General features: G+C 46.7%; 1 long non-coding RNA gene across 1 annotated transcript; it reads left to right on the forward strand.

The window, feature by feature from the left end:
* The first annotated feature begins 268 nt into the window (after positions 1-268).
* LOC117083137 lies at positions 269-23,343 on the forward strand. Its single transcript, XR_004436964.1, has 3 exons — positions 269-442; positions 8,342-8,448; positions 20,939-23,343. It is a non-coding gene; the product is annotated as an uncharacterized LOC117083137 (long non-coding RNA).
* Positions 23,344-23,710: the final 367 nt, after the last annotated feature.

Consider the following 23,710-nt stretch of genomic DNA (forward strand, 5'->3'; position numbering starts at 1 on the left):
GGCAAAGAACTATCCACTCTGTTCTCTGGCCCTATCTCTCCCAACTTCCACCTTTGCTCAGGTAGGTAGAGCCTTCATGTAAATGGTTCCCTACTTATAATGCACATTGCGATTGCCCAGAACATCTGTTCAAAATGCAGGCTCCAGGGTCCAACTTCCAGGCTGAGAAAGGTGATATAGCACCCAGGTATCTGCAAGTTAATTTTTAAAAGAAAGTCACATGGGGCAGTAATTCTAGCAAACCTTCCTCCTAGGGCCCTGCAGATCTGTAGAAACCCAGTTGCACAGGGCTTCATGGCTGGCAGGGGTACACCTTGCTCTGTGCACCCCAGAGGAGGCACGTCTGAAGTCGGCAGAGGAAGCTTTTAGCCTCCCTTCCCCTCCAACAAATTCCTGCTCAGGCCAGCAAGGAAGAGAGTTTGAGTGTACAGTTGTTTATGGGGTAAGAACAAGAAATCTCTTCTGATTGCACTTCATAAAACTGCTTTACACAACTGTGACTTGCTTTACCATTGTCATTTACTGTGGTGATCCAAATGAATCAGCCCCAATCTCTGGTCTCATCCCACCCCTTAAGCCTTCCCAGGATTTACTGTTCCTGAGTCCCTTTCCACTAGGCTGGCAGGTCTGGATCCCTGCTGCTATGGTGCACTGTGGAACATTTGGAGAGCTTTTGTTTTAATGCCAGCGCCCAAGCTCCACCCTGAATCATGGAAGTCAGAATCGTAAGGGAGGAGTGGGGCCCAATGTAATGCTTTCTAGCCACTCCCTGGGTGCTACTGATGGTAGTCAGAGTTAACAACGTTTGTGCTACGTTTTCTAGCCTGGCTGCACGTTGGACTCCTCCAGAGCAACTTTAAAAATCTGGATGACGCCCAGGTCCCACATTTTTCCCCAGCACTGGAGTGTTTTTAAAATCTCACTCAAAGTTGAGAACCACTATTTAGGCCCTTCTCTTTCACAAGGGAAGTCCTAGCACAAACTCATCCTGGAGTCATTATTAACTCAAACATCTTCAGGTTCCTTTGGGGGCGTAGGAGTGAAGGTTTAGCTCCCAGACACCATGATGCCCAGGAATAGAGGGCTCTTGCACCCAACTGGGGCTGTGTATATGTTTGTTGACAAATGGAACTTCACTCAGCCTGAGAGCAAACCCTGTAGTTCAGTGGGTTTGCAGACTTGCAATGCTACTCAAAGTGTGGTCCCTGGACCAGCAGCACCAGCATCAGGGAAACTTGTTAGAAATGCAAATCTTTGGGTGCCACCTTGGACCTATTGAATCAGGGGTGGTTGTCAGTGTGGGGTCCAGCAATCTGTATTTAGTAAACTGTCAGGGTTATGCTGGCGCACGCATGCTCTAGCTTGAGAAGCACTCCTTTAGTGTGCATAGGAGTCGCCTAAGAAGCGATATTAAATGTAAGATCCCTGCACTTCCCTGTAGAGAGGCTGATCCTGGAGGTCTGAAGTAGGACCCAGGAATCTATTAGTCAGCACCCCAGGATAAAAATGGTTCCAGGGTCACACCTAGAAAAGTCTAGTAGAAGCCGTTTGGGCACAGAGGCCAATGCTCCATCTGGCCACGTATCCCATAGCCTGCGAGGCCTCCAGTCTTCCCTTCCAGGCTCATACCCCCACTCACAAAGCTTCTGGAGTATTAAGCCCTCACCACTCCCCAGTCTTCCCTAGAAAATGGACTAAACCAATTCACAGGAGGTGAAGGGCAGAACTGGTGTCCCAGCACCAGGATTCTGTTGCAGCTTCAGAAGTCTGTATTTGTGGACAGAGCTCTTCCAAAGGTTCCGGGAGGATGAAAACATCCAGTGACTCCCAGACATTGCTGGGCTGGATACATTTATTTGTAATAATGCTCCTGGCTCCACGCTTCCAGATGGACAGTCCCAAAGAGAATGGTTTGTTTCCTTTCCTCTTCCTCCACGATGCATTTTACGATTGCAGAGGGTCCTGCTTGCCATGTGTTTGCTTCTAATCTGTAAGTGCTTTTCCACGGGCTTGGCTTTGGCAGTTCCCATATTTACCGAAGAGAGCACATGCCGTCAGAGGCTGGCTCCCGTCCAGCCTCCTCCAGAGTTCAGTGTTTGGAGGTTGGCAGCAGATGAAGAAGCATGGCCTCTCTGTCGCCGGCTCAAACTTTCAGGGCGTTTTGCCCCTCGCACTCAATTTCTGTTATCTTTGAGGGGCTTGCCTTTTAATTTGTTTCTCCGGCAGCCATGCTAATAAATGGCCCACAGCTGAAGAGCTGTCTGAGAAACAATAGCTGCTCAGTTCCATCAGCCAATTTGTCTCGGGCACCATTTGTTATGAATCCTCCAGCCCATTAACCCCTGAACCTGGGAGATGCTATCTCCCCAGGGATGAATTACCTTTATTTCCAGACATGTGTTTGCTCATTTAGTACCCTATTCATAAAAGCAGCCCTGTTTTGGCACTGTTTTCCAGAAATGAAGGGGAAGGACACATCATTCGGGAAGAGTGGCTGGCCATAGCCTAAGAATGATGGCTGACATTTACTGAGCAGTTACTATGGGCCAGGCACAATGCTAAGTGCTTTTTTGGACATTGCTTTTTAGTCCTTGCCACAGTCCCGAGTCCTGGACAAAATCATGAACTGCATTTTGCACAGGAAGCAGCTGAAGCACAGAGGGGTTAAATGACTTACCCAAGAGCACTCAGCTGTAAGTGGTGAAGCTGAGAGTTGAACCCTGGTACCTGTTTATTTTAAGCCAACTCTCTCACCGGCTGGCCGAGCTCCTCCCCTTGAGCTCTTCCCACTTGGGCTGGGGACAAGGAGGGACATTTGGATCACAGGAAAGAAGAGTTCATTGGCCTCTAATGATCCTTACCAACGGATTTCACTTGCGGAAAAGATGTTTGTTGACAAAAGTGCCACATCTGACTATTTTGAATTCGAGTGCTTATTTTAATCCTAAAGTTTATTTTAAGTTACACACACTGTTTTATTCATGTGAGTGAAAGGACAGAAAATTATACTTAATACTGCACAGATCTGTCACCATTCAGCTTGAACTGATATCTACCCATATCTACTCTTGAATGCGGTAGGATGCGACCAGGTCTCCTGATAGCTTTGGGCGGTGCTTGTTCTGAAAAATCTTAGAAGACGGAAGTGATTCATCTTCTAGAATTAGATTTCTCATTGAAGTTGAGTTAGTCTGCATAACAAAACTAAAATACCATTGTTTAAAACACAATCAATTCCCTTACACCGGGATTTTTTCTTTAGCAGTGTTCTCAAGCTTAACACGTTAGAATCACCAGGAGAAATTTAAAAGAAATCATGATGCCAAGGCTGTGCCCCAAAAGATCAATTACATCTGGATCTCTGGGAGTGACATCCAGGCATGAGCATTTTTCAAAGATCCCGGGTTATTCCAATATACAGGGTGACTGAGAACCAGAGCTCTGACATAAAGCAACTCCTAACAATTCCATGATAATATAATGGTGCCACAAAGTCAACCCAGGTTCTTTCCATCTTTCTGCACTTCCAGCCTCAGCACCTGGCATTCATTCTCAAGGTTACCACATTGTCCAGCATAGCTGCTGAAGTTCCAGCCATCACATCGGATTCCAGGTGGGAGGAAGGCAGAAGGAAGGGAAGAACTAAATGATGTAATGCCTGGCTGTGATGACCTGAACTATGTCCCCACTAAATTCATATATTGAAGATCTAACCCCCAACGAGACTATATCAGAGATAGGGATTTTAAGAGGTAATTAAGGTTAAATGAGGTCATAATGGTGGGATCCTAATCTGATAGGATTGGTGGCTTCAGAAGAAGAGGAAAAGGGTCTTTCTCCTCCTCTCTCTCTTTCTCTCTCTCCCTTTCTCCCTCTCTCCCTCTCCCTCTCCTGCCTCTCTCCATGCCCCTACTTTCTCCCTCTCTCTGTCCCCTTCCCCTATGTGAACACATGGAGAAAAGCAAACCAGGAAGCAAGAAGCAAGCCCTCACCAGAACCTGACCATGCTAGTACCCTGATCTTGCACTTCCAGCCTCCAGAACTGTGAGAAACTAAATTTCTGTTGTGTAAGCTTCCCAGTGTGTGGCATTCTTTTATGGCAGCCCCAGCAGACTAAGATAGTGGCTGAAGTCTTAGTGGCTGAAGTCATCTTCCTTTCATCATTCTTCCCAGAAGTTCCAGCGGCACTTCTGTTTATATGTCATTAGCCAGACATCATCACCTGGCCACCCCTACCTGAAAAAGGGGTGGGTGAATGTTGTCTCTTTGCTGGGTTCATCACCATCTTAAAAAAATCAGGCTTCTATGACCAAGGAAGAAGGGACAAAAAGCATTTAGGTGGCAACCAGCAGTCTCTGGTCTCAATGCCTTGATGAAAAAGGGAGATGGGGTGCAGGGGTTTGGGAGATGAGAGTGAGCAAATGAGAGCTATGAGGGCGCCTAGGAGAGGGCACTTTGGAAACAAGGAAATTAAGCTCTGGTAAGCTCTACCACATGTCAGGGAGTACCAGGAACAGACGGCAGGGTTTCTGCTTGGGAGCTTCCGTGGGACCCGGCCTCCCCACTGCCTCTCCACCTCATCACATCTGTTGTTAAAGAGGCTCCCGTGTAGAGTCCAGCTGTTGGAAGAGCTGCCCTTCTATTGACTGGGCCTTGCGATCACAAATCAGTTTGCACAGAGGTCCCTGGACAAGCACAATGACTCAGACAAGCAGCGTGTTTTTTCAGGCTTTGTCACACTCAGGGAACGAACTCTTTGGCAGCCCTCTTCTAGGACAGCATAGGAAGGGCTTGGGAAAGCTGGAGAAATCTGAGGTGCACAGACATCTGGGATTGCCCAGAAATATAGACCAGGAGCCTGTATTTGTTCAGTGAGCAACTATTTGAGGATTTAAAGCGTGCTGATGTGCGTGCTGAGAGGACAGATGAAGTCCCTGCTCTCACAGAGCTTATGTTCCAGAAGGATGAACAACAAGCAGTTGAACAAATAAGATAATTTCAGATGGGACAATGGGGAAAAGACGGGGCCACATTAGATAAGAGTCAGACTGTTCTCTTCAGGGAAGCAAGAGGTTTTTTTGTTGTTGTTGTTTTGTTTGTTTTTGAGACAGAGTCTGCTCTGTTGCCCAGGCTGGAGTGCAGTGGCAGTCTCGGCTCACTGCGACCTCTGCCTTTTGGGTTCAAGTGATTCTCCTGCCTCAGCCTCTTGAGTAGCTGGGATTACAGGTGCATGCCACTACACCCAGCTAATTTTTGTATTTTTAGTAGCAACGGGGTTCAAGCCAGGCTGGTCTTGAACTCCTGGCCTCAAGTGATCTACCCCCCCTAAGCCTCCCAAAGTGCTGGGATTACAGGCGTGAGCCACTGTGCCCAGTCAGCAAGAGTTAATTGACGAAAAAGAACCCAGATGTGGAGAGAACTGGTGGGGGAGGTGGGGGGAAGAATGTTCCCAGGGAAGAGTGAAGGGAAAGAAGTTGGAGTGTTTGGGGAGTAGAAGGGAAACTAGGGGGTGTGGAGCAGTGTGGACAAAGAGTGGGCAGAACGTGGGGTCAGAGAGGAGGCAGGGACTGGGTCATGGAGGGGTGGAGACAGTATGGAAAGACTGAATTTTCATTTAAGGGCAATGGGGAGCTACTGGGCAAATTCAAGCCAGAGAGAGACAACTGCTGCTTACTTTTTAAAGATCACTCTAGCTGCCATGTGGATAGTGCATTGTAGTATCTGGCCCTTTATAAGAAACATTTGCCAGCCTCTGGACTAGAAGGGAACACAGTTGACGGGATATATATTGGTTGGGGAGAACCTGGGCCAACCAGATATATTGGTAGTTTGGGTGTGGGGGAAAGGGAATAATGGAATTCAAATTTTAGGCTTTTGGCTTGAGGATCTTGGTGAATGATGGTGTCATTTACTGAAATGAGAAGGTCATGTTTGGGAAGGAAAACTGAGAAGTCTTTGGGGCATGCTATTTGGAGATGCCTGATAGCATAGGGAGAGACAGAGCACAGAGCATCTCTCTTTACATGGGTCCACCTGGGTTCTCATGCCATTCAGATAACTCCGTGGCTATTCAGAAGTTACTCCACAAGGGAGCCAGCCTTCTCACACAGGGGAACATGATCCCTGGGAGAGTCAGGAATCAAGGGGACAGACACTAAGATGGACCCACAGCAGAGCCCTTGCCAAGTCCAGAAGAATCAAGAGAGCCCGGGGACATAATATACATTAGCTTTGAATTTGGCCAGAAGGGCTAGCCAATCGCTAGCATGGCATTAGCACCCCTTTACTAATTAGTTGAATAAGTGCCAGCATTATATGTATGTGTCTACTTAAAGGGTATGAACTGAGAGACTTTAGGTTCCCTTTTCACCCCCAAAATTGTCTCCCAGTCTGAGCTGGATACCTTTATGTCAGATCCCTCCATAATCACCCAGTTTTTTTAGTTGCATCATATGAGGCCAATAATAAGACACCAGTGGTGTCATTCACTCTTCTGGGTATCAAGTTAGAAGCCTCAGAATTATCTTCTTTCTCTCTCTCTCGGTTGTATCTTCCAAATGTCTTGCAAATCATCAGGCTTCACTCTTCTAGCATGGATCAAAGTAATAGCTGCCTAACTGCTCACCGATTGACAGCAGTTGGTCCTCACCCGGTTTCCATGGTGACTGCCAGGACACACATCTCATTGTAATGGACAATGATGGTTTTGTCTGCCAAGAAGAGCAACTCTCTTCTATCAGCCCCTCTCTGCATGGCATGTGGCTTTTGATGGGACTGCTGATCCTGGTCCTCTGGCCCCGGCCACATGTGGGCAGATGACTAGTGTGGGCTAATCAGAGAATGCCACCATTCCAGCTCCAGAGATTTAGTCAGTGACTGACATGCCAGGAGGAGAGAGCTTGGCTTTTCCCCTGAAGTTCAACATTTCAGTAGGTTGGTGCAAAAGTTATTGTGGTTTTGCTCACACCTTCAAAGGCAAAAACCACAATTACTTTTACACCAACCTAATAGCTGATTGAGCCAATAGCTAAGAGAGTAACCGGGCAAAAACAGAAAGGAAAAGTGCTCCAGGCAGAGGACACAGCTCGTGCAAAGGCTTGGTGGCAAGAGGGAGCATGGAGGACACCAGGCATGAAGAGGAGGCCAGTACAGCCGCAGTGGGAATGAAGAGGGCCACAGGGAGCAGGTGGCATCGTGTCTGTTCACAGCGGCAGAAGCAGCAGTGGTGACAGCGCAGCACACATTTAAAAATGGCCCCATATGCTGGGCATTGTCCTAACCGCTTTACAGGCAGTCACCTGTTTAAACCTACAGTAATGCAATGAGGTAGGTATCATTAGCATCCCAATTTGACCTATGAGGGAAGTAAAACAGAAACAGGTACTTTTCTGAAGTTCTATATAGTGCATGAAATGAGATGGAGAGAGAGACAGAAAGGAGCAAATACAGCATGTGATGAGCAGTGACAAATTAATTTGTCACAGACCAGTCACTAGCCCCAAGCACACATCCCATGACACTGGGCAGTGTTACCAATTGGTTTGGCCAGAAGAGCTCATGGCTGACATGCTTTCCCCACCAAGGCCATGGGTAATGTTGGCATTAACCAGCGCTCCCCACCAAGATGGTTTTGGTGGAGGTGCACCCCCGCACCCCCTCTGTAGCTTTACCCTACGTCCTCTGGAGAACCAAATAAGCACTGTCATGAGGTCAGAATCCTCAGAGCATCGAGGGGAAGCAGTCATTACCCATCGGCCCCATAAAGCACTGAAGTGGGGCATCCAAGTGCCTGACCAGTAATTGGAGGCTCAGCCCCGCAGCCCGCTCTGTCCCCATGCAGAGCAGGTTCCTGGATTCACTTCCCATTCCTTCTGCTGCTTTTCCACATGGCTGGATTTATTTTCAAAACAATTTATAGTTACATTAAATATTAAAGGCACTTTGCAGGTGGTGTTTACTGTTTGAAAAGTTAACAAATGTATGTTGTGCCGTATGAAATGGCAAAAACCAATTTGGAGCACTTGATGGCTTGGGCTGGGTGATAGCAACGTGACAACTATTTCCATATTTTAATGAGGCAGCTTCTTCAGAGCAGCCCTGTTATATGATTGGGTGCAAGGGTCACACAGTGCAGACTAAGCACAGGTGCCAGGGACAGAAAGGCCACCGCTAGCCTCTCTGCTGCTCCGCGTAGCTGTTTGTGAAGCCCAGGGCTACATGGTGGCCTATTTTATGATAATAACTGTACAGTCCTGTTGTTCTTATGGGGACTTCACCCTGCGCCTGATGCTGTGATGAGCACTCTCTGTTCTTCTATGATAGGCTTTTCCATTCCTTCTAGACTTGTTTATGGAACGCACACGCTGTGCCAGGCATTGTGCACAGAGAGACCCAGTTCCTGCCGTCTTGGAGTTTATATGACATGAGTTGAAGAGAGACAAGAATCAAGTAAGTAGACTAAAAAATAAGTGAGTTGTAGATTGTCATTAGCACCTGAAGGAAATAAGTGAGTGTAGTGACAAGGATTCACGGGAGATGGGGCAGGGTTGGTGAAGAAGGCCTCTCTGAGAAGGTGCTACTTAAACTGAAGCCTAAAAGATAGCACCTCAGCCATGGGGAGAGCCAAGGGCATTCCAGGCAGATGGAACGGTAAATGCAAAGGCCCTGGGGCAGAAAAGAGTCCAGCAACTGACAAAAGGCCGGAGCCATCCTAGAGCCCCAAGTGCAGAAGAGGAGGTGGCTGATATTAGAAATCTCCATTTTACAGATAAGAAATCCACAGCTTAGAGAGGTTAATTTTTCTAACAGGTTACCTAGCCAATTAATGCAGAGTTTCTGATTGGGTAGGTCTGAGGTGAAGCCTGCATATTTGCATTTCTAACAAGCTCCCAAGTGATGCTGATGGCACTGGTCTGCAGACCACACACTGCTTGACACTGAGGCTAATTCAGATTGTGTGCTGTTATCACAAGATGGAAACAGAAGCCAGCCGCAATGACATACCTAGTGCTGACCCTGTGTCGGACACTGATGTTTGTGCCTATAGATATTGTAGATAGTGACTTTTTAAGCAACCCTTTGAGGTAGGTATGATTTTTATCTGCATATCTCTATTTCTATGGATAGAGAAACTGAGGTACAGAAAGGTAAAGCACTTTTCCTAAATTTGCACAGCTGGTGGGTGGCCAAGCTGGAATTTGAAATAGCACCCAGCCTCTCAGGTCTGCCATCCTGCCCCTCTGAGGGAAGCACTTCTGGTCTCCATGTCTCTGGTGCTATTCACTCGAGTAATTACTAATTAAATTTCATAACTAACCCTGCAGTCTGCTGCCTCCCTGGACCTCGTGGCACTGATTTTGCAAGTCCTGCCTTACTCTGAAGGTTCCTTTTGTTTTCCTGCTCTCCTTCCCTGATTAGTTCAAGCAAATATTCAAAGGAGCACACATTCCCTGAGCTCCTTCTGACTGATGGTGGTTGTCACAGGCTTCTGGAGAGAGCCTGTCTGCAATGACTTCTCCGTGTATAATGGACATCGACTTGGCTGCATTTCTCATGCCTTCCCCTGGTGTTTAGCAATCTCACATTGTTGGAGCTGATGTTGATGGAGCATCTGTGATGAACCAGGGGCTGGAATGAGAGCTTTGCAAACCCTCGAACCTGTGCTTCTGGGAAGGTGTTATCAGTCCTACTCTATAGATGGAGAAACTGATGCACAGAGAGGCAAAGAAAATTGTTCTGGGTCCCATAACTGGCAAGGGGTGGTGCCAGAATCTAATCCCACAGTTGGACTAGATCCTGAGCCCTGTCTTCTTCATATACTCTCTGGCCCCGTCAGGATTATCTGTAATGAGAGGCTCAGGGAGCCCAGGGTCAGGACCACATAGCTGGTGTCAGAAGGGTCCAGGACAGTGGGCCCATTGGAACAGAATAAGCATATCATGGAAGGTCAGTCATGGAAGCCACACAGCACTCAGCCTTCTACATCCTCCTATGTGTGTCTTTTGATAGATGGGAAACTGAGCCCCTGGGGTGGGAAAGTTTCATTTCTAATTAATTTCTCTTCTCTCTCTCTCTTTTTTTTTTTTTTTAAATAATTTCAACTTTAGATGGAGGGGGTAGATGTACAGGTTTGTTACCTGGGTATACGGCATGATGCTGAGGTTTGGGGTACAATTAATCCTATCACTTCCATACTGAGCACAGTCCCCACAGTTAGTTTTTCGAGCCTTGCCCTCCTCCCTCCCTGCTCCAGTACTCTGCAGTGTCTACTGCTGCCATCTTTATGTCCAGGAGTGCCCAATGTGTAGCTTCCACTTATATGTGAGAACATGCGGTATTTGGCTTTCTGTTCCTGCATTAATTTGCTTAGGATAATGGCCTCCAGCTGCATCCATGTTGCTCCAAAGGACATAATTGTGTTGATTTTTATGGCTGTGTAGTATTCCACAATGTATACGTACCACATTGTCTTTATCCAGTTCACCATTGATGGGCATTTAGGTTGATTCCATGTCTTTGCTATGGTGAGTAGTGCTGCAATGAACATTCGAGTGCATGTATCTTTTTGGTAGAACAATTTCTTTTAGATATATACCCAGTAATGGGACTGCTGGGTTGAATGGTAGCTCTGTGTTAAGTTCTTTGAGAATTTCTCTTCTTTATAATACATTAATCCAGGCTTTCTCCACCTTGGCACTATTGACATTTTGGGCCAAATAATTCTTTGTTTTACAAGATTGTCCTACCCCCTGTAAGATGGCTAGTGGCAATGCTGACCTCTATCCACCAGAGGCCAGTTGAACCTCCCTGGCCCCTGGCCAGGATGTAACAACTAGCAGTGTCTTCAGATTGGAGGCTGGTTGAAAACCCCAGCATTCATCTAACCGGGCCCCTTGCTGGCTTACAATTCTTCTGGTTTCCCATAGTTTTTCTGGATAAAATCAAAACTCCTTTTCTGGATCTATAAAATCTTCAGTGATATGGCCCTGCTACTACAATTCAAGATGCTTGGCTCTACCCAGCACCCTCCCCAACGCCCAGAGAAAAAAATAATAGTTGACAAACACCGAGTACTTCCTAAGTGCGAGGCATTGTTCTAAGTATAAGTGCACTCTGCGGGTCACCATCTCTATGTCACAGCTGAGAAAATCGAAATCTCTAGAGTTTAAGAAATGTGTGCAGGACCACATGGTTAGCCCCTGGCAGATCTCCAGTTTGAATCCTGGCATTCTGACCTTGCCCCCAGCCCTTCTGCTTAACATACATAATAGGAGCGATCGTTGCTCGAACTTCTATCACTGCCATTCCCTGAGGATGAAGCCCCATCCTGCTTCTCTGCACCTCTGACTCCTCCCACCCTCACTGTTCCCAGAGAGCGGGGACAGCATCTCTTTCGTTGTTCATCAAATCCTATGCCTGGCACAGCCCCAAACTCAGCCAGTGTTTGTAACTCACGGGGTGTGTCAGCCCAGGACTCACCTCTCCTGGCAGGGCTGTCTTCATCAGGGATGATTTGCTTGACCAAAACGAACTCACTTGAGCTAACTTAAACACAGGCAAAGCAGTCCTGAGGAGTGAGGTTATCTTGTGGGTCACAAGGACAAGAATTCATCTGGGTATCCTCTCGCTTAAGACTAGAAATTCTTCACAACAGACTGGTACTGGGAATTGGAAAGCTGGACGGAAGCAAATGGGCATTTCCTCCTCTCTCTTTGGGTTCTTAGGGAGCACTTTTCTCTTTCTCTGCTTCATTTGCCTGCTTTTAGCTGTAGACCAGCCCCGAGCTCTTTCTGTTTGCACACCAGAACATGTGACCCCTGAATGCCTGCCCAGCACGGCCACCCCAGCCACCCCAGCGCGGGCAGCTCCAGCCCAAGTCTATGCACCTTAAAGGTTTAGTCCATGAAGTGACGATTCGTAAGCCTGAGCCCTAAGGCCAGGTCACTGGGAGGGAAATCCCATTGGCCCTGCTTGGTCAGGAGGTCACAACCTGGCTACAGATGACTCACTGGGGACTCTGGGAATAATCTCTCTCAGAAGGTAAAGTGGGCTGAGACAGTGGGAAGAAGATGAGTGAGAAAGGAATAGAAATACAGGGGAGGCCAGGCACGGTGGCTCATACCTGTAATCCCAGCACTTTGGGAGGTGAGATGGGCAGATCACTTGAGGTCAGGATCACAGGAGGTTCGAGACCAGCCTGGCCAGCATGGTGAAACCCCGTCTCTACTAAAAATACAAAAATTAGCTGAGTGTGGTGGTGCATGCCTGTAATCCCAGCTAGTGGGGAGACTGACTCAGGAGAACAGTTTGAACCCGGGAGGCAGAGGTTGCAGTGAGCCAAGATTACACCACTGCACTCCAGCCTGGGCGACAGAGCAAGACTCCATCTCAAAAAAAAAAAAAAGAAGAAGAAGAAAAGAAAAGAAAAGAAAGAAAGGCAGGGGGAAAATTGAAAATTATGGCAGAGGAAACAATGGGGTGAAAGAAAGGCCCAGGGTCTCAGATCACCCCAGGTGTCCCTGAGCTGGGGACACATCTCTTTCTTCCTTCCAAGGAGAGGACTTGTCACAATGTTCTTGCTGGCAGAGCTGGAAAGGCTTGAAGGAGACCGCCCAATGAGGTCACCACACAGTCCTCTTTGCTGCCCCTCATCCTTCCTGCTTTACGGTGCCCAAGTCAGGGCTGCTGACCAACCACTGAGTGTCTTGACAAGTCTCAGGGAAGAGATGGACAAGGTGCAAAAGTCCTCCTATTGGTCGGCTGGGAACGGGCTCTCTAATTATGTTCTCAGCCCATACTCCCTCTGGCCACAGCTTCCAGTTAACTAGCAGCAGCCAGGGGTGGGGCAGACAAACCACGTTCCAAGCAGTTATGGCCAAGCCAGAACTGAACACTGTCACAGAAATGTGAAGGGTGCGCTGGCTTCCGGACACCCCAGATTATGGCTCTGGTGTTGTGTCTATATGATGCAACCAGGGTGTGTATCTTCCCCCCAGGGAAAGGCCTTCCCCACTCCAACCACCACCACAGGTGGCATGGAGAACTTGCTAGATGCACGCAGTGTCTTCTTCCTCCTTCTCAGGGGCCCTGCTGAGCCCAGAAGACCTAATTATATTTTACGGGTTGCAGTTTAGGACTTGTGGTTAGGCAGGAAAGCGTGTGATTCTCAAAGTGTGGTTCCCCCTAATGCCTGCATCTGAATCCTCTGGGGAGCTTATGAAAATGCAGATTTCTGGGCCCCACCTTTGACCTATTGAATCAGAATCTCTGGATTGGTGGGACCCAGGAGTCTGCACTTTAATAAATTTACTCCCTCCCCTCTGCTGCACATCAATCGTGTGCACACCAGTGATTCTGCTGTACTCAAAAGTTTAAGGACCGAAAATCACTGGCACAGTGGTTAAAAGCTTGGTGTCTAAACTCAGAGCCTGACTCTCTTATTAGCTGGCCCTGTGGCCAAATTAGTTACCATGCTTCATCTCAGTTCCCTCACCTGTAAAATGTGCATAAACACAGCATGCATGTCATAAGAGTTACTGGAAGCATTCAGTATCCTTAACTGTAAGTAGTGAGCACTGCCTAGTGATAGCTGTCATACTTTGTGGTTGGTGGAGGACAGAGAGGATATGAAAGCTGTGAAGGCCGAAGACTAGAAGCCAACCCAGACTTTAGGCTAGAGCTGGGGGACTGGGGTGCCAGGGAAGAATGATCCCTGAGCAGAGCACGGCAAAGATGAGATGTCATCCAGGGCAAGGCCCAGAGGAGGTCACATGCTGTAAAGTCCCTGCAGTGAGAGAGCATGGGGCACCTATGGACCAGAGCCAGACACAGTCAAGGGCAAGAAAGACAGGTAGGCAGGAGCCAGCCGGGGAGACGCCTGGTAGACCAAGGCATGGGCACTTGATCCTGTGGGTGATGGGGTGAAGGGGAGCCATTCAGGGGCTTGGTGCAGGGTTGTATAGATTAGATTTGTACACCGTTACACCTTTAGACATGGGCATCTGAGGTTCTTGCTTAGGGTGTGATTTATAAGACTCTGCCCTGGACCCCACTGCCTCCCTGACAACCTGGTTGAGGAATCGGTGATCCCAAAGGATATGCCACCTGGAACCTACACCCACTTCTTTATGCATCATGCTTTACATACCTGGAACTCCTGCTGCAAACACCCTGAACCTACCTTTGGGGTCTGTGCACACCTATTTCTATTGTCCCTCTTCCTTCTCCAGGGAGGCCGCTACAGCCTTTGTCCAGCAGGCCAATCTGAGAGGCAACTGTGTGTGTACGGGAGGGGTTAGCAGCTCTTGAACTTGCGTTCTGTGGGGTCCACATGTGTGGGGCTGGAGATGGGCCTTGCACCCTCCTTTGTGCTTTTCTCCCAGGTTGCAGTAGGTATCAGGGACAAGACTGTTGCAGATTTGCTCTCTGGCTGGTCAGAGGGGAACGGACTAGGCGAGGCCTCCACACTCGAGGCCTGCAGACCTGTTACGAGCCTGTTGTCAAAATCCCAGCCAAAGAAAATGGTAGGTTCTGGCTAAGTCGTGGTGGCTAGGAGTGGGGGAAGGTGACTGATTCAAGAACGATTCAGTAGGTAACCTCATGCTGTTCCCTGTCTTGTCTTTCACTGCTCATGGGAACCAACCCACCATTTCACAGGGAGGAGGAGAAAGTAATTTGAAGCTAGCGGGGTTAGATGTAGAAACAACAGGCTTATCCAGACTAGATAGAAAAAGGTAAAAGAAAAAAAAAATCAGTGACACACAAAAGCTAATACAATATTACCTCACTTGCAAAGAGCGTTGCTGAAAGACAGGACCTCTGGTGCATGGCAAAGACTGAAGAAGAGGGAAATCAGGGAGGGAAGCTTTGAGTTTATGTGAGACTAAGGCTAGGTAGTAATCTCCCGCCTTCTCATTGCTGCCAATGAAAAAATTTTAGCTTGCCATCAAAAAATAGAATTTCTGGAAAACTTACATCCTCCACTATGTGCTTGAGGGCTTCCCCAGGTTTGAAGACTCTTCTGATAAGATCAGTGTGGATATTAACATCTGTGACCTTTTGATATTATATAACAAAATGTGTCAACATTTGGTAGATCTGCAGAACTCTGTGAACCAATATTTTCCAAATAGTTGATATAATGTTATAGAATCACACATGGGTAAAAGGTCCATTTAAAACACAACATAGATTGATTTTAATATGATAAAATATAAAAGCTCACTGATAGGGTTTCAGATTTCAGGTTGCACCTAATCATTACAAAACTACCACTTGTTGAGTTTTGGTATAGTATCAAAAAAGAATAGCACAGTTTTCTGAAGAGGGTATTAAAATTGTCCTTTTGTTTCCAACTGTATGAAGCTGGATTTTAAAATATCCTTCAACCAAAACAATGCATCACAATAGATTGAATGAAGAACATATATGGGAATCTGGCTGTCTCCAATTAAGACAGAAATTGAGGCCAGGCATGGTGGCTCAAGCCTGTAATCCCAACACCACCTTGGGAGGCTGAGGTGGGAGGATTACTTGAGCCCAGGAGTTCAAGAACAGCCTGGGCAACATAGTGAGTCCTTGTCTCTGCTAAAAAAAAAAAAAAAAAAATAGTGTGGTGTGCACCTGTAGTCCCAAATATTTGGGAGGCTGAGGCAGGAGGATGGTCGCTGGAGCCCAGGAGATCAAGGCTGCAGTAAGCTGTGATTGTGCCACTGTACTCCAGCCTGGGTCACAGAGCAAGACCTTGTCTCAAAAAGAAGAAAAAAGAAAAGAAAAGAAAAGAAAAGATTAGACTGGCAAAAATGTAAAAACAATACAACTTTATTTTACTAATTTTTAAGAAAATAGTTATTTTTCATAAAAATGTGATATACATGTTAACATATAAGGGGTTTATTATTGTTATTCTAATGAATTAATAAATATTTTAAATACATATTTTTAAAAACATTCTTTGGGCTCCTGTAATTTTAAAGGTGTAGGGTTCTGAGGCCAAAGTTTGAGAACATCCGTTCAAACTATTTCTTGGAAAATCTCACTTTTTCACTTAACACCATATCAAGGATATATGTTCAAATATAATGTCTAATAATGTAAATAATGCTCCCTTTTTAGTACTTAGACTATGTCCAGAGATTGTGCTAAGCAGTTTGCAAGCATCAACTCATTTCCATTTACTGTTTACAAAAGAACCTGTGTGAGGTAGGTACATTTACCGCTATCTGCAGGTGAAGAAACTGAGGCACAGAGAGGTTAAACTGCTTGTCCAAAGATACACAGCTACTTAGGTGATCAGCCAGTTTTGAACTCAGGCACTCTGACTCTAGAGCCTGCAGGTTTCATAGTAACCAAAAGTATGGAAGTCCCAATATCTCTGTGAATAAACATACCTTGAGTAGGTTTTAAGGACTAGAGTGGTATATAGGGCTTTGCTTAGGAAAAAATTACAGCATAAATTTGGGTAGGTGATTTATGTAACCATGAATCTTTCTCACCATAAGTAATCTGTGGTCTTGGTGTACCTGTTGTGTTTTTGCACAGGTCTTCTAGTACCCCCCAAAAAACTTAAAGACCAGAGAAGACTAGCTGTTCACCTGCACACTCTTTTGAGATCCTCAGTGAATACCTAGGGTTTCCCTGCCAAACTGTGAGGAGTGCCTTCTCTAACCCACCTCAATCCACCTTCTGTCTTCTTATCTACTCTTTCATGACCCCATAGTTTTCCTGTAGCCATGTATCCCAATTGGTAATGATCTGTTTGTCATCTGGATTGCTCAGACTCCTGCTCTCTGACTAGATCACGTCGGGGTCTAGTTGCTCCCTGAGAACAGGGAACCTGGCTGTTTGCATTCATCCTTGGGTCCTGTGAACCTAGGACAGTGCTCAGTACACTATAGCTCTTCTAAATGCTGGTCGAGTGAATGACTGTGAAGTAGACACTCTCAGAGCTCTGCACCTAACCCCTTCACTGTTTCTGTTTACACCAGCTCCTGAGGGACTCTGTTTCCTACCAGTCTATCCTTGAGCTTCTTCATTAGGGGCTGCCATCAGACAACTGGAGCCTTGCTGCACCAGTCAAGTGCTGGCAGTACCTGAAAATGTGTCCCCCTCTGGGGACAGCCCTTAACCAATGACAGGTGATGAGAATGGCAAATAGAAGTACTTCATCATATCACCCCTCATCAGGACACCCCAGATGCACCCCACTCTTTCCAAAGCTCCCCTGCAAGATTGAATCTAAAGTACCCTTCACAGCAGGGGTTTCCAACCCCCGGGCCATGGACCAGTACCTGTCCATGGCTTGTTAGGAACCAGGCTGCACAGCAGGAGGTGAGGCAGGTGAGAGAGTTAATTTTTACCTGTATTTACAGCCACTCCCATAGCTCGCATTACCACCTGAGTTCCACCTCCTGTCAGATCAGCAGCAGCATTAGATCCTCATAGGAGCACAAACCCTGTTGTGAACTGCACATGCAAGTAATCTAGGTTGCCCACTCCTTATGACAATCTAATGCCTGATGATCTGTCACTGTCTCCCATCACCCCAAGATGGGACTGTCTAATTGCAAGAAAACAAGCTCAGGGCCCCCACTGATTCTACATTATGGTGAGTTGTATAATTATTTCTTTATATATTACAACATAATAATAATAATAGAAATAAAGTGCACAATAAATGTAATGTGCTTGACTTGTCCCGAAACCACCCCCCCACCCTCCTGGTCCATGGAAAAATTGCCTTCCATGAAACTGGTCCTTGGTGCCAAAAAGGTTGGGGACTGCTGCTTCATGGGACTTGGCTTGCCACCATACCCCTGCTTGCTGTCTTCCCCTTCCCATCTGACTTCCTCACCACCCTGTGTTTTTTCCTGCAACAGTTCCTCATGCAGCACACGTATCTTTGCCTCTGAGTCTGCTCCTGGAAAACTAGACCTAATGCCTCCCTACGAGGCATCACCCCTCATGCCTTATGGACACTTCATGTTTGTTGAATGAATGATACCAAGATCTCATTTATAATCCTAGAGCTCTCAGGCAAGATTTAAGGAGTGGAATGGCTAAGAAAGAAACTGTTTCAACAATATTCTCTAGAAACCTTGATAATGAAGACCTCTGGGAGGGTGGTATCACCAGTGGAAGGCTGGAGCTGGTTCCTTCTGGCTTGTGGGAGCCAATTGTTCCACATTCTGGAATTTCATAAGCCACTTGTTAAATGCTAAGGAGCTTGAAATTGGCCATGGTAGGAGTATTTATACTACAGAAATTGGCAGATGCTCCAAATCACAGCTATTCCCATCCTCTCCTCTACCTTCAGGGAGACCAGTTTACTCCACACTACTGGACATAACCCTTCAGGGTTAACAAGGAAAACCTGTACAATAAATAAAATATAGCATATTGGCTAAAACTATGGGTTCTGTAGCCAGAGAGACCTGGGTTCAACTGTATTGTCATTTATTGATTCTCTGACTTTGGCAAGATACTTGATTTCTCTGTGCCTATATTTTCTTCATCTATAACGCAGGGCTAACACCATTCATCTCTTGACATAATACATATGGTCTTAATGCCTCATGTGTAGAAGCAGCTCCATGAATGCTGGCTATTGATTTAGAACCAAGAGACACATAGAAAGGCCTGGAATATGGTCTTGGAGACTACTGTCATGGTGCCCCCAGGTCAGCAGACTTCACCTCACTGCTTTATTCTTTAGTTGTCAGTGCAGCCCTGTCAGGTCACCTTGACCAAAAGCTGTGGTCTGGTGACCTCTTAAGAGGATGAATTGCTGGTCTCAGCTGAATGCTTATCACGTAGAAACCCAAGGCACCAGATGTTGGCTCATTCTACAGATCTCTCGAAGAAAGAATGAGCACTGGAACTCTGTCTCTGTGGCTGCCTTCTAGAAAAGACAATCCACTGGAGGCAGATTTGTTAGCAGGAGCTGTGCCCAGATGGCTGGAAATCACATTGCCTCTGAGACCAAGACCCACGGTCCTGGGGCACTACAGTGACACAATCCCATCAGACTTGGCACCAACGAAGCAATACATTTCCTGAGTCAAATGCAATTGATTAGCTAAACTTGAGCAACCTGAGGACGGTGTAGTCAAAGCCTCCAGTGCCCTGCCCATGTCTCCTGGGGACCAGCTCACACCTGCTGGCTTCCCTTCTGCCACTGCTGCCTTCCACTCTGGCCACCGTCAACTCTGCACAGGATACATGCCCCTAGGAGTAGCTGGCAGCCCATGATTGATCGGAGTTGGTGGCTAAATCCCCAGCTTCCTCACAACTTGGGTGAGACAACTCAGGGGTGTGCTCTACAATGTCTCCAGAGGTAACTAGTAGTGGGATGAGTCCAGTTGTCCACAGGAGTGACCTGCTCATGACATACCCTGATGGACTGCCTTCCTTTCCCTTCCTCACCTCCCCACTCCCCTACTAGTACCTCCTAGTTCACTTCCCAAATAAAGTACAGGCCCTCACAGCTTGGTTTCAGAGTCTGCATCCAAAGACAATAGATGCCAATTATTCAACACCTACTCTGGGCTTTCCTCTGTGGAAAGGTCATAAAGCGGGTGGGTCAGGGTCAGTGCAGAGAAAGAAGAATGAGCCAAGCTAAGAATGACAAACCGGGCTGGGATTTCTTTATTTATTTATTTTTTCTTTTTGAGACAGAATCTCACTCTGTTGCCCAGGCTGGAGTGCAGTGGCATGATCTTCCGGCTCACTGCAACCTCCACCTCCCGGGTTCAAGCGATTCTCGTGCCTCAGCATCCTGAGTAGCTGGGACTACAGGCATGCATCACCATGCCCAGCTAATTTTTGTATTTTTAGTAGAGACAGGTTTTCACCATGTTGGCTAGGCTAGTCTCAAACTCCTGACCTCAAGTGATCCGCCTGCCTTGGCCTCTCAAAGTGCTGGGATTACAGGTGTGGGCTGGGATTTCAGATGAAGGATTGTTCTTCTTCAGCTGGCCTTTCATCCTTCTTGGGTTTTGACATGCAATGCATATGTCAACCTTATAAACATTTATTGAAAGTGTTTTGCCAAGACCCAGAATTATGGGTTTGCTGAAGAAGCCCTGGAGAAAATGGAGCAGATATTTAAAACGAAGTTTCTGGACTGGCCTTTTCCATGAACAATAAAAGACAGCATTTATGAGGCTCTTACTTTTTGTCAGATAGTGTGACCAAGGGCATGATCTTATTCAGTCGCCACAACAATGCTATGTGGCAGGTCCTACTATGTTTCATTTGGTGGTTGAAGAAACTGAGTCTCAGAGAGATTAAGTCATTTGTCCAAAGATGTCCAGACAGGTAGGTGGTGCAGACAGGAATCCCATGGTCACCAGTGTGCCAGGCCCAAAGTGTGATGAAGATGTATAGATCAAAGCCTCCCTCTTCCTCTACCCCACTGGACTACCAGATCCAGGGAATGATGCATTTCTCTGATTGGTTCTGTTTTTAACAAGGTGCTGATGCTCATTGTGGAATACTGCAAAATTCCCCCTCCTTTCTCAACCTTTCTGCCTCTGCAGCAGCCTCATGTGTTCATCACAGGCACATCAGGTAGAAGGGAATGAAAGCCACTGTGACAAACAAGACAAAAGCCACTGTTGCCAGTGGCCTGGGACCTGAAAACAAGTCATTGTGTGTTAATTCTTCATGGAAGAAAACTAAAGGTCGTGTGTGTCAGTGTGAATGCTGGCTGTGAAATTAATGCTTCAGCCAAATGACTCAGTCGAGACAGAAACATGATTTTGTTCACACTGATGTGAGCCAACATCTCAAAAAAAAAAAAAAATGCTGCTTAGAGTCAATGGAATCTTCGGAGGCCAGGCCTTTCAGTTTCTGCTGCTCCTAACCAAGCTACTTTGGTCTCTCTGATTGCTGCCCTGCAAAAACCAGACAGAACTTACTTTTCTCCATCTTTCCACAGGTGTAAGAGCTACCAGAGGGAGGCAAGTGGAAGCTACTAGAGGGTGGAAGCATAAACTGGGTCCCGATCCCTGATTAATTGAGAATCAGCCAACTTGGGAAGGGGACGGCTGCACAAGCCCACAGAACGCAGACTCCCAGAGGAGGCAGGGGTAGGAAACTCTTGGCTGTGGCCCGATTGTCTGGGAGACGGGAGTCAAGATGGCTTGGTTTCAACAAACTGGCTTTGATTACTTGGCGTCTGACTCTGTGTTCTCTGGCCGGGTCAGCCTGACCCAAGGTTGTCACCCCAGAGGGCTATGAACTAACATGTGCAGTTAACTGGCCACTGCTGACCTGCACCTGGAAGACAACGTCTCAGTTGTTAGGGCTTTTGTTGGCCTGCTCGGGAACCGATTCTTTTTGCCTGCAAATTATTACAGGTTCCTGAGGGAACCATGCCAGTCCTTGCCCTTTAGCTGCTCTGCTCTGTGCCGGGGGTAGAGGCTGAGAGAGGAGACAGAATGGGGAGAAGGAGGAGAGGGGACGCCGTCCTTTGTAGGTGGATATTTTAAGGCTCTAATGTTAGCTGTGGTTGGAATTGACCAAGGGAGGCACTAGCAAGAGGTTGGCGGGCCGGAAGAGGAAAGAAATCAGACTTTCTCTTCAACTCCTCTCTCTCTCTCTCTGCCTCAAATGGTCAAAATTTTAGGGAGACAGAATACAACAGGGCTGGGATTAGGATGAAGTGAATGAGGCTGAGTTGTGCAAATACGAGGTCAGCTCCTGACCTTGTTCATCATGGAATTTTTGTATGAATGTTGATATTTTGTAAATGTTGCATTGAAATATTTATCTTGATTACTGAGCTTTTTGACATTTCCTTAGACTTTACCCCAAAGCAACAGCCTTGCTTGGTTCACCCTGGTCCTGGCCTTGCCTTCCAGTGTGTGGGACACATTTACACACAGAGAAAAATAAGCAATCCAATGGTCTAACTCTACTGGATATTCTGTATGCTGCTTTCATTCACTCAATAATGTGTAGTTGAGCACTTCTATGTCAATGAATATAGTTCCACATTGTCCTGGGCTTGAAGGATGTGTTATCAAATATTTTACTAACCCCCCATTGATGCATCTAGCAGGATCTGTCCATGCCCTGCCCATATCTCTAACATTTCTGTGTGTTCCAGCCAAACTCCACTGCCAGCTCTGCATTTCAGATCTGCAGAATGCCATGCTGCCTATCACTTCAGCAGGAAAAACTGCCATAGAATTAACAGCTGCCAGGAATAGCTCTTGACCAATGACTAAGAGGGAATTGGTGTGTAAATACCCCAGCTCCCTTGCCCATTGGGTGGGACAACTCAGGTGTGTGCTGTACACAGTATCCCAGAGCTTTCTCCATGGCTGCAAGCTCCAGTTGCCCACAGCAGTACTTGGCTTAATAACCTGCCTTGATTGGCTGCCTGTCCTTCTCCATATCACGTTTCCTTTCCCTCCTGGGGCTGTCTACACCCCCCAACACAATAACAACTGCACTTGAATCTTTGTCTCAGGATCTGCTTCTGTTAAGGTGGTCATTCCGATTATTTTGAATTTTTCAACATTAACATGTTCACCACCCGTATGGATTTTAGCATATTGATAGCCCCCACCCCCTCCTTTGGGGATGTGGTCCATACAAACGAAGGGTAATAGAAGAAGGTAAAGTAGAGAAAAGAGACAGAAACTCTGAAATGCTACCGTGCATCTCAGAGTTATGTCCTATAAAATGAGCCTTTTCACTATGTGCTGTGGCATCAAAAATGTTGAGAAGCATTGTTCTCACTGGTCAGACTGTGCCTTCACCTCTGTAGCTCCAGTGAGTGACACATAGTAGATAATGGATAAATACATGTTGCATGAATAAAGGGAGGAGTAATTGGTTCATGCTCTGAGCCTCTGCCAAGCTGAGTATGTGAGACCATTTGATTTACCTGAGCAATTGAGCATCTGTGCCTCAGGACTCTCTAGTTCTACCATCAAGACAGAGAATGGTGTGATACTCAGGTTAACAAGGTGAGTCCAAGAGGATTGCCCTGGAGGCATAAAACAGGGGCCCAGCCTTTGGAGATAAAGCATGCTCTGGTCCTAAAAGGCAGCAGGAGAAGAATCTTCCCAAAGTGAGAGTCAGGCCACAATACCTCCCCTGGGAGGATGTCTGTGCCTGTGTATGTTGGAGAGAGAAGTTTTTTCATCCCAAGCGAGTAGAGAGGTTACATCCTCTGACTGCTTCCCCCTCTCTGTGTCTTTCTCTCTCTCCTGCTGTGAAGGCCAAGTATGACTTCACAGAATCCCTAAGCTCCATAAATCAGTTCTAGATCCATCCCTTGCAGCTGTAATGAAAGCAGGATTTTAACAAAAACTGGATGCTTCTACTGTTTCAGTTGCTATCAATTTACTCTAGAAGCATTTTTCTAAGACGAGGAAGGAAATCTAGTTACTCCAAGAGCTGGCAAAGGAAGGCTGGAACTTTTCCTGAAATGTCCCATAGGAGCCCTGGCTTTTGAGTACATAGCGCTCTTTCCCCCACCACCACCCAGCTGCCAACCCAGATCAAGGTTGACTTTGTTCATGTGGCTTTTGTAAATGGCTTGTCCCAGACAGTGACCCATCTGATCATGTCTGAGCTACCCCACCTCTTTTCCCCTGTCTCCTCCTCACACTGAAGATTCCTGCTCTGTCCTGTAATTCCCTTGGAGAACAGATGCTCCCATTCCAGAACCACGAATACTGCTGGGAGTTTGCAT

The sequence above is a fragment of the Trachypithecus francoisi genome, unplaced genomic scaffold (genome assembly GCF_009764315.1).
Source record: "Trachypithecus francoisi isolate TF-2019V2 unplaced genomic scaffold, Tfra_2.0 Lachesis_group0, whole genome shotgun sequence".
Classification (NCBI taxonomy): domain Eukaryota; kingdom Metazoa; phylum Chordata; class Mammalia; order Primates; family Cercopithecidae; genus Trachypithecus; species Trachypithecus francoisi.